Source organism: Netta rufina, assembly GCF_964035555.1.
Source record: "Netta rufina genome assembly, chromosome: 1".
Lineage (NCBI taxonomy): Eukaryota > Metazoa > Chordata > Aves > Anseriformes > Anatidae > Netta > Netta rufina.
The window spans coordinates 159811748-159822099 of NC_140123.1; the positions used below are offsets into that span (position 1 = coordinate 159811748).

The window sequence follows — 10352 nt, forward strand, 5'->3', positions numbered from 1 at the left end:
AGGCATCTTACACTTCATGTCTCGACCTCTTCTTCTCTTAAACATAATTCCTTCCTTAGCACAGGCTCACTGAGGCGCATAATTTGGAGGAGAAGGTCATTATCCCAGTGTGTTGCTATTCCTGACTTAAATGGCTATGTGAATCTCAGACTGGAGCAGTAGAAGGCTGGAGAACAGCACACCTCTCGCCCCAGGAATTACATCAGTTCATGCACAGTTTTATGGACACGGCTCCAAAGCCAGAGGGGAGCTGCTGCCTTTCAGGCAGCATGACTGGCAAAAACTGGGCTGAAATGGATGCAAATACTACAGCACCCGTCTTCCCCAGAGGAACCACATTAGGTCAGGGGAAGCCAAGGGCAACTGCTCGCTGATATTTGCAATGATCACACCATTACATTACGTTTAAGAGGTTCAAAATCCAAGCACAAGTCAGGCCAGTTTTTCCCCAGGGATTTAATGGTCTCCCTTTACCTATATGCTTTTAACACGCATGCTGCATTACCAGTCACTATGGATAATCATCCCTTCCAGGGAGGCTGGGATCCCATTTCTTAAATCTCCTCCTACTACGAGAACTATTGGAGGACTTAAAAAAGAACCGAGACCTTGCAGTTTTCCTTCTTACAGTAAGGTAACCCTGCTGCTGTTCTCCTTCTTCCACCCACAGCTGGAGACCATCCACCCCCCCGGGGCTGCAGCAACCTCGCCTGACTGCTGCATGTGTCCCCCATGAAACTTTACTTGTGTTCGCCCAGGCTGCTCTGGCAAACTCCAGGCAAACACACGTGCCCCACAGAAACAAAGAGCGATCACTGGAGCTGACCCAGCAGTGGGGCTCTCTGACCAGGCTGGGAGCACAGCAGCTTTGCCACATCCCATCTGCACCGCGGGCAGCAGCCGGGGAAGAGGCAGAGCGAGGAGAGGCCTAGCACGAGGTAACACCTGCTGTTCTCCTCACTCTGTTACACACACACGCTACAGAAGCTCCTGAGCAGGAGGAGATGTTCCCTGGGGCTGCCTCTCCCTGGGGCCGCCACGTGGAGCAGGGAGGAGCGGGCACAGCTCGGCCCTAGGTGAAGCAGCAGCCAGGGGCCTCCGTGAGCACATCCCTGAGGTGCTCTGGGCTTTCACCGACCGCTCTGCAGCCTGGCACCTGAGCTCTGGCAGAGGGAAAGGGCTCCTGCAGTGCCAGGAGTCAGTCTGTCACCTACATCCACCTCACCTGATCGTTTGAACTACCCTGCGCATGCTCACCGACGCAACCCAGAGGCTGCAAACTGCCTTATTTTTCAAACAGATTGGAAGTTGTCTTATTTATAACACTGCAAGGTGGCTGTAGTTAAAATTCCCTTGATTACCAGTGGCCACGAGTGGTCTGACCTGGGCTGTCCCTGTCTCAGACCCCGCTATGGAGAGGTAGGCCAGGTGCACCCCAGCTGACACCGTGATGGAGCAGGAATCCCCACGGGGCTTCCCAGCCCCCAGCGCTTTCCTGCTCAGCATTTAAAAAATAATAATAAAATATTTTTCAAAATCGATTTTGCTTGCCTGTGTGTTTTCTACTTCTGGTTTTCTTTCCCTGAACTGGGAAAAAAAAAAAAAAAAAAAGAATTGTTTTCCCAGCCCTTACTCATTTAACATCTGCTGCTTTCTGTCCTCTGCATGCATTTGTTGCTCACATAAACTACTCCCATTCTTCTTTGGGTTTGCTTGTAGAAAACCAGCCTTTTCCCACCCACAAAATGCATTTACTTCATGTGACCATGCTGTCAGGGGATCCTGTAAAATAACTTGTTCCACTTTCGGTTAGTGTCCTCCCTCCGTCTCGCAGAACAACACCCCCACCCCCGAAGCACCAGGTTACTGTACTGTCAATTGCTAGTCAGGAATTAAAGTAGCCCTTAAATCCCAACTATGTTCTCTTTCTGAAGTACGAAATGCCATGTTGTCTTCTCGTATCATCAATACAATAAAAATGGAGTATCTTGACTATTGTAGCAGGTATCATAACAAAAAAGAAATTACATTAAAAGGAAGGAATCAATAACTCTCAATGATTTTAACCAGCTTTAAAAATTAGTACTAGATAAAACAGGCCAAAACCCACTCTGATAAATTTGTTGCTCATTTATAACACTGTGTTCTGTATCTGGGCACTCAAGTCAGTGCCAGTGGAACTGGTCTCCTGGGCCAATTTTTCCAAAAAAATATGATAATAGATTCAGAAGCTGAGTCAACTGCTAACTCGAGCAATGAATGCTCAAGACGAGCCCTTGCAAAACAAGAGATGAGTGAGGAACATGACAAATACATACAGAACGTCGTAAATGCAATCTTTCTCTGCTTTTCCAAATGGAAGGCAAATTGTGAGGTACCTGAAGCCAAACTACTGCATTTGCCAGTAAGTGCTGCAAACAAGGACTAAAGCAATGCTGATTGACCTATTTTCTGATCTTGCATGAACTTCAAAAGTACAGCAACTCCCATAAATACTGGTATTATCACATACAGCTCGTGTCATACCATTAATCACTGGTAGCTATTACTGCCAAATGCCTGACAGTCGGGATGCAAACACAATCCGTCCTACGTAAGAGCCACCTCTGCAGGCTGACTGCTGCTTGTTTAGCACACACGGCACGGCTCACTGGTGAAGGCAAGGAGTAAGGCTGCTCAAAGAGGGCAGAAGGCACGGTCAGACTACAAGCTGTTGGAGGATCTGCACAACATCTTGATTCTCAGACCACCACCGCAGCAGACCACCTAGTCGTGGCTGGAAAAGCAGATAAAAGCAGTATCTAATAGAGAAAAGTTGTATTCCGAAAGCCAACAGCATTACCTAAGCAGTCCAGAAGGACACTGCTCCTCCACCACGGCGAACTGCTGGAGAGGTGGATGTTTTCAGCCTGGATGTAATGCTTGCATGAGTTATTCCCTGGAGAGAAATGAAAGCGTGAGCTGAGACAGTAGGGCTGCTTTGGTTTCTGGAAGTGCAACCCAGCCGTGGTCAGTCTGCTAAAGATAGCCCGAGAGTCTTCCTCAAAGCCAGACTCCTCTGCACACGCAGAGAAGGCGTGAAGGCAAAGCCTCTCGCGCTGCTGGAGTACATCCTGCCCAGCACCGAGCTGACACCAGCTATCAGCCTACTCGCCCCGGCTGTCCAGGACGTGCAGAAGGTGCAGGAGGGCGTGCAGTGCCTCCACTTTTTCTGAAGACTGCTCTTTCAGAGCACAGGTGTGTGAGCAACCTTTCCTGTCTGAGTTTTGGTAGGTGAGTGACAAGGCTGGGGTCCCAGCAGGAGAACACCAGAGGCAGAAACTGCAAGAAGGAGCTGACTTTACTTCCAGTTGTGCATTTTTTCTTCATAAACATCACTAAAAAGCCTGCAAAAATATGTAGACTGGTTTGAATTTCCACTGCAAGATTTCTAAGGCCAATGAGAGGAAGAAAAGCCCCTTGCTCCTCCTCCTCCCTACCCAGCCACAGCCACTCGCTTGAGGACAAGCCCAGCGGACAGACAGAGTGCTCGCAGCCTGCAGATGCCCCGAGCTCTCGCAGGGGCAGGCCAGCTGTGTCTCACTCTCAGGCTATTACTCAGTTTATTCTTTTGTTCTTATAATTTGACTAATTCACTTCTAGATCAAACAAAAGAGTAAGGCAATTGTCAGTGTGCTGCACTGAGGAGCAAGCTTCTCTGGAGCAGTACAACCAGCAACTTGTCTTTTTTTTTTTCCTTTTTTATCAGACTATTTTTCTCCAAAACATTAATTTGTCCCTGCCTACTCTCTCCTTACTTAAACCATAATCTGGAGAGGTTCAGAGGAGCCTGTTGAGCAAGCCAGGGGTTCATACACCAGCAGGACAAGCAGGAGGGAGCTCCTGTTCCCCTCGAGCAGAGCCTCCGCTTCCACCAAAGCAAGAGCACATGTAGATGGGGGGAGAGATCCAGGCTGCCCCACAGAGACCAGGGAGAAGTTTCTTCTGCGGTCACATCACAGGTATTAAAAATCCCTGTCCCTCCTGAGGTTACTGGAAACACCATAAATTTCACTCTTGATATTCAGTGTTTGGATCTTATCCTGCTTAATGAGGGTCAACAGGCTATTAGATACATCACTCTTTTCAAACACAAAATGGAAATCCAGGAGCACACATGAGAAAAAAAAAAAAATAATAAAATAAATAATTAAAAAAAAAGGCTTTTTATTTAAATAGTCTCTAACATTCAAAAGGAATTAGATAACAGCTCTAATGGACCCACCTACTCTTGATCCTTTCTGCTGCCAGAATGTTTTGTGTAATAAATCATGAGAGCACTACATTACTCTGCGGCTAAAAATGGAGCAGAGGCAGGAGGCGGCACAGAGCGCCGCACACAGGGTACAGGACCGTGCTCAACAACATCTGCACTTGGTCTGATTTTAAGCATCCTCAGGTGGGATGAGGAGCCCAAATGAGGGGGGAAAGGTTCATGGGGTGATTACTGCACAGGCTGGCTTTTAAGCCTTTTTCCTTTCAACCTCACTCTCGTCACATTTTGATTTACGCTGGACTCACCCCTGGAAAGGTCCTGCTTAGCAGAACAGGGCGGAAATCATTTACATTTCCCCAAAGCCAAGACAGCTGTTGAAGGGCAGAGAGAGAGCAGCTGAATTACAGGATGCAGTATAACCCCCCCTCAGTTCAGAGGGGTTAAGATCAAACATGTTCCTCCAGACCTGGAGAGGAAGCTTGTGAAAAACTGGCCCTGCTAAAATCATGATTTACCAGGGATAACAAACACCAGGCAGTGAACGCAGCCATGGACTCGCTGGGGCATCTCCTTCCTGCCGAGGGCTGACACATTATTCCAGCCGCAGCCCTGCTGCGGTTTAACCCGGCCGGCAGCTCAGCACCTCCCCGCCCTCCCTGCACTCAGTGGGGTGGGGGAGAGAATCGGAAAAAGCGAAAGCTTGTGGGCTGAGATAAAGGCAGTTTATTAGGACAGAAAAGAAAGGGAAAACAGTAGCGATAACAGTACTACTAATAATGTGTACAAACAAGTGATGCACAGTGCACTTGCTCACCACCCGCTGACCGATGCCCATCCCATCCCTGACCAGCAGTCCCTCCACCCCTGCCAGCCCCCCATATTAATTTTTCATCACGACTCCATAAGGTACGGGACATCCCTTTGACCATTTTGGATCAGCTGTCCTGGCTCTGTCCCCTCCCAGCTCCTGCTGCACCCCCAACCTCCCGCCGGCAGGGCAGAGCGAGAAGCTGAGAAGTCCTTGGCTTGGTGTAAGCACTGCTCTGCAACAATTAAACCATCAGCGTGTTATCAACATTATTCTCATCCTAAATCCCAAACACAGCACCCTACCAGCTACCAGGAGGAAAACTAACTCTATCCTAGCCAAAACCAAGACAATCCCAACGCCCAGCCCCAGGCACCCTAGACACAAATAACGCCTACTTGCACTGAGCAATGTGGCCACACGTGATGGCAGGCTTCCTCTGGGCTGCTGGACACAGAAACCAGGCTGCCTTGGCCATGTTAACCCAATGGGTCGGCTGAGCTTCTGCTAGGTGAAGGGCTGAATCAAACCATCTCAAGGGGAAGTTTGTAACAAGAATAAGAAGTTTTAGTGTCTGCCAGACACCAGTCTGGAGAATGGGCATGAACAGCTTTGTGAGTCTTTGTCTAGTTCTTCTGAACTTTGTTTAGTTCTTCTGGACGGTTTTAGTTAAGAAGCTGAATTTTGTAGGTGGCCAGGCAATCATCCCGGAACCCCAGCACGCGCTTAAACTTGGATAAAGCAGGGTGTTTCAGCTCCTGTCAGGGAAAAAGCTTCTGGGACAGATTCATACCAGGGAACCAAAAATAATAACAAATAGAAGTCTCGTTGGATTTAAGTAGTCCTACTGTCTAGGAACTGAACTTCAGTGAGAACTGAAACTCATGAGGAGCAAACAAAAGCGAAACTGGAGGCTGTTAGTGCTGGGAGTTGTAACAGCCACAGCTGCTGGTAAGCGCACGGACCTGCTATCAGATCTCTGGCAGGCTCTGCTGCAGCACATTAACCACGTAAATAACCCCGTGCGATGCAAAGACATCTTCAGAGCTGTCTCCATGTCCAGATGGCATTGCTCTTTCGAGTCCAGTCTGCTGGATGTCAGATCTTAAGGCAGCCTACTTAGATCTTCCACTCAGATGTCTCCACACTTTCTCCTGTGACTGATTTACTGGAACAGGAAGAAATGAAAAGCAAAACTCAAAACTGCTTCTTGCAGATGTGCACAAATTGCAATTACTCAAAGGAATCAGACAGAGCCACCTCATTAAGAACAGATCAAAAATGTGAGTACCTCTTCTAAAAAAAGAAGAGGAAAAAGATGAACAGTTAATAAGTGACATGATCTGAATTAATATATACTAATGCCAGGAAGACTATTATGCTCACCAGCCAGCCTGAACTGCATAAACCCAGCCACAGAAAGCCTCAGGACTCTTCTGGTTCCCCTGAATTATATTTAAGTCTACACAGAGGATTTCGTTAAGCACATACTGCATTATAAATGGAAACATTTATAAAACTACAAATGGACTTCAAGTTTAGATCCCAAGTTCCTCATTTTAAACCATAAAAACACTTCTAACATTCTTCAAGTCTGAGAACAAATAAGAACTCCAGGATCCCAAGACCCACACCCAGCTTGTCAATAAAGCTGATGCTAATTTCCAGCAAGGATATTGCTCAGATTTAGGAAAATACACAAGTGCAGTAGAGAACCAGAAAGCACAGCTGGGTGGTGGCTCCCTCTCGCTTCTTCCCTGCTCCCTTCCTCCACTGGTTGTCACCAGAGCCCCAAATACAGCAGAGGGTCTTTCCCCTACCCTGCACCCTTGCAGCTTTATTAGTTACGGACACAACCTAGGTGGTTTCATTGCCTACAGCTGCTATTTCTGCACCCTTCCCTGCGCTCTGCAAAACCAGCAGATTTAGAGAAGACCTGATCTGCTTTCTATCAAACTGCGTGGCATTCCAGCCACAAAGCAGCACCAAAACACAGTCCCTACTGAGGAGACTCTGAGTGACAGCTAAAGCATACCAACGGGACTTAGCTCACTAGCACTTTCACTCTGTTTCCTACTCAGCTACATTTCCCTTTTTAGAAGTACTTTTAACTCAATTTCCTGTAAATACATTCCCTGGGCCGCTTTCTGTCGGGTATCCTAATCAGATTTTAACTCCAGGGTGACATAATGACTTAAGTGCCGCATTTACTCTCCAGCTAGGGACCACCTTGCTAACTGCTTCAGTCCAAAGCGCATCAACATTGCAGAGCACTCCCTTGCTTGAACTCTTAACACGTAACTCCTGACGAATGCTAACGCACGGATTGTGGATGAAGCATCACGGTCCACTTTGATTTACTTGCACAGAGTTCGTGTTGACGCGTCCATCCATTTCCAGCAGGTATCGGTAACAAAAGGGACAAGGGGACTTCCAGGCACAGGCATTGCCCTGGCTGTGAGGGTGGAAGCAGGAGATGCAAAGCCAAACTGAGGCTCCTCGGACTGATAGTTTCTTCTTAGCTCAGTCCCAGGCTGCTGTGCAACCCAATGGTATTTCTCCTAAAGACCATGGGACTACAGAAATCCCTGGAGGTGCTATGATCTCCACACAGAGGCTAGAGTGGCTCCACAGCTTTCAAACCACAACGGGATGACCTGAGAACACAAACTCAGTTGTCAGGGTGAAAAATCTACAGAAATGGTTAAGTTCTTGAGACAGACTCCAAAGACTGCCAAACAAATTTAGAGTGCAATTCTTTTACAGATGCAGAGGAACAAGAGAGAAAAGAGCTGAAAGCCAGAGCTGAGGGAGGGAGGCAGGAGCTCTGTAAGGCTGAGGTCTTTGTAGGCACAAAAAGAAAGTTCATTAACTGAGTTCTGGTGCAGGAGGAACATGCTGAGTCCATAATGCAGTCTCTGCTCAAAGGGAATAGTTGCTCCTAACTTTTTTCCTGTCACAAAGTATTTGTTTTTTCTGTTATTTTGTTTTTCATAATAGGACTTTTAGCTCCTTAAGGCATTGCTCTAATTAAGAGTTGTGTTCTGCAACCTAAGGACATTGTATCAAGCATAACCACTGTCTTAGTGCTGGAGCATGAACTCAGTCAGGTACCTAAAATCCAGAAGCAACAGTGGGATTAAATACTGTCTCCATTGAGACAGTATTTTTTTACAAAATATCTTTTACTGAGGATGTATTTTGATTAAAATAAGACTGTTACCTCCATGCTATGGACATCTGGTCTATTATTCTAAAAATAATTGAACTATTTTTCTTCAGTTCAGGAAGTTTAATTTTATTAAGTGACTGCAAAGCAATGTAAAATATTCATAAGCAACTCAAGAAGACTGCAGGCTAATATTGGCACTGCCAACTTGCACAATAAAAGGAGAGATTAAGCTTGTTGTCTTAATTGCACTTGTGTAATCAATTTATTTGGATACTGAAGAACAGAATAAAATGGTGCTGTCATTTAATTTAAACACTAACAAAAATTAACATTTGGAGTTCTAGCTAAGCAGCCATAAATTACTTGCACTGCTCACAGTACAACGTTCGTACTGCTGCTAGAAATAAGTAGCTTAATGACATCCAAACAAACCAGTCAAAACAGGGAAACAAAATGAAAACCTATTTTAATACTCTTGCCATTTTAACACGCCAAAAGTTAATTAGCAATATTAACATTTGAGTCTTGAGGCCCAAGCCAAGGTTGGTTTCAACTGCTTTAGACAGCGTGAAGCTGCACAGCAAGGGCACTCAAGGCAGAATATCAGCATTTTGAGAAATGGCTGAGGGCAGTCCCTGAGATTCAAGACATTGTTTTAAGAAAACATTTGGGATATTTTGGATTATATTATTTAGATATTATTTAGATTATTTAATTATCTATTACTTAGATATTTAGATATTATTTAGATTATTATTTCCAATGTTTTTGTCTTTTGGTTTATAGGTCTCTTAATTCTTATTCTCCCAGCTTTTTTCTATATCTTCAGAAACTACAAACAGTATGCAAAGGTGAGAACTGAGTATAATCACCCCAAAAAGAAGTCAGTCTAGAGCCAGCACAGTGCAGTGGGTGTCCCTGGAGGTGCACGCTGCTAGTGATACAGCCATTCTGCTCAACCGATATATTTAATCTTCATGATGTTCAGTGAGTAAAAAAAAAATGGATCTTGTAATAAAGTTATTGCATTTAATATTTCCCATAACATGATGCATATGATTTACTGACGCATCTCCGGGAGGCTGCAAGGGAAAAAAGCAGCCTCTGTCCCTCTAAATGCCAACAGCAGCCTTACAGACAGAGCTTCACAGGACAGGGAGGGAAGGGGGCAGCTGCCTGCAGTCCCTCTAGGCAAAGTGGGGCCCAGCCTCAAGAAGTGAGGAAGCTAAATCTTGAAAGAGGCAAGTTCTGCAGTCTCCTGGCCTGGGTTGGCACAAAAGAGGAGTCATCATTAATTCTACAACTGGGTCTTACTGTTCCTCTGGTCTTTCTGATCCCCTCAAACTGATTTCTGCAGCTGCCAGGGATGAAGGCTATCACCCCAGCAGGGATGGAGGCTAGCATCACGGCAGACTTCAGTTCAAGTGTCTGCTGAAAGGCTGTCAGAGCTGATGTTCTCCCTCCTGTTGGCATGCAGACAGGCTTTCAACTAAAGCAATGCCAAATATGCACAGAGAAAGCACCACAGTGACTGGATCAAGGCAAAGAACTCAGAAGCCAGCTCAGACAGCTCCATCAATCATCAATCCAAATGAACAACCCTAAAATGCAGCCTCTGCAGCAGCCAACAAAGATAACAAAGAAATACAACCCGAAAAATTAATGGTAAATAAAGTGACCAAGTTAAGACTGGGTTTTCTCCTCCTCTGGAAAAACTCCAACAAGATCACAGACCGTATACACTAGTCAGATCCCAACTGAGGCTGTGTTAGGATGGAGCACATGGAGATCACAGCAAAGCCTGTCAGAGTTCTGTTTTGGATGGCATCTGCTCAACAGAGCTCTGTTTTGGCCAAACCGTGGGACAGGTGGTCCAGAAAGTCTGTGCAAGCTTAATCCTTGGAGGTACTCAAAATTCAGCTGCAAAGAACCTGAGCAAGCTGCTCTGTCTGCTTTGAGCAAAGGAGGGAATAGCGACATCCAGCAGTCATGCTCAACCTACCTGATTTGGATTCATCTCTCTTCTAAAACCAGCGAGCTGAATCTCTGCAAGATATTAATGTAAAAAAATAACCAAGGTAACAGTTGAAGGAGGTTATGTTTGCTAGGGTAACTGA

General features: G+C 45.9%; 1 protein-coding gene across 1 annotated transcript in view; it reads right to left on the reverse strand.

The window, feature by feature from the left end:
• The window catches only part of TMCC3 (transmembrane and coiled-coil domain family 3), an 89823-nt gene extending 86864 nt beyond the window's left edge, over nucleotides 1-2959 (reverse strand). Inside the window, exon 1 of the mRNA XM_084305666.1 lies at nucleotides 2843-2959. The gene's annotated coding sequence lies outside the window, so the exon portion shown is untranslated. The remainder of the gene's footprint in view (nucleotides 1-2842) is intronic.
• Between the last annotated feature and the right edge of the window lie 7393 nt (nucleotides 2960-10352).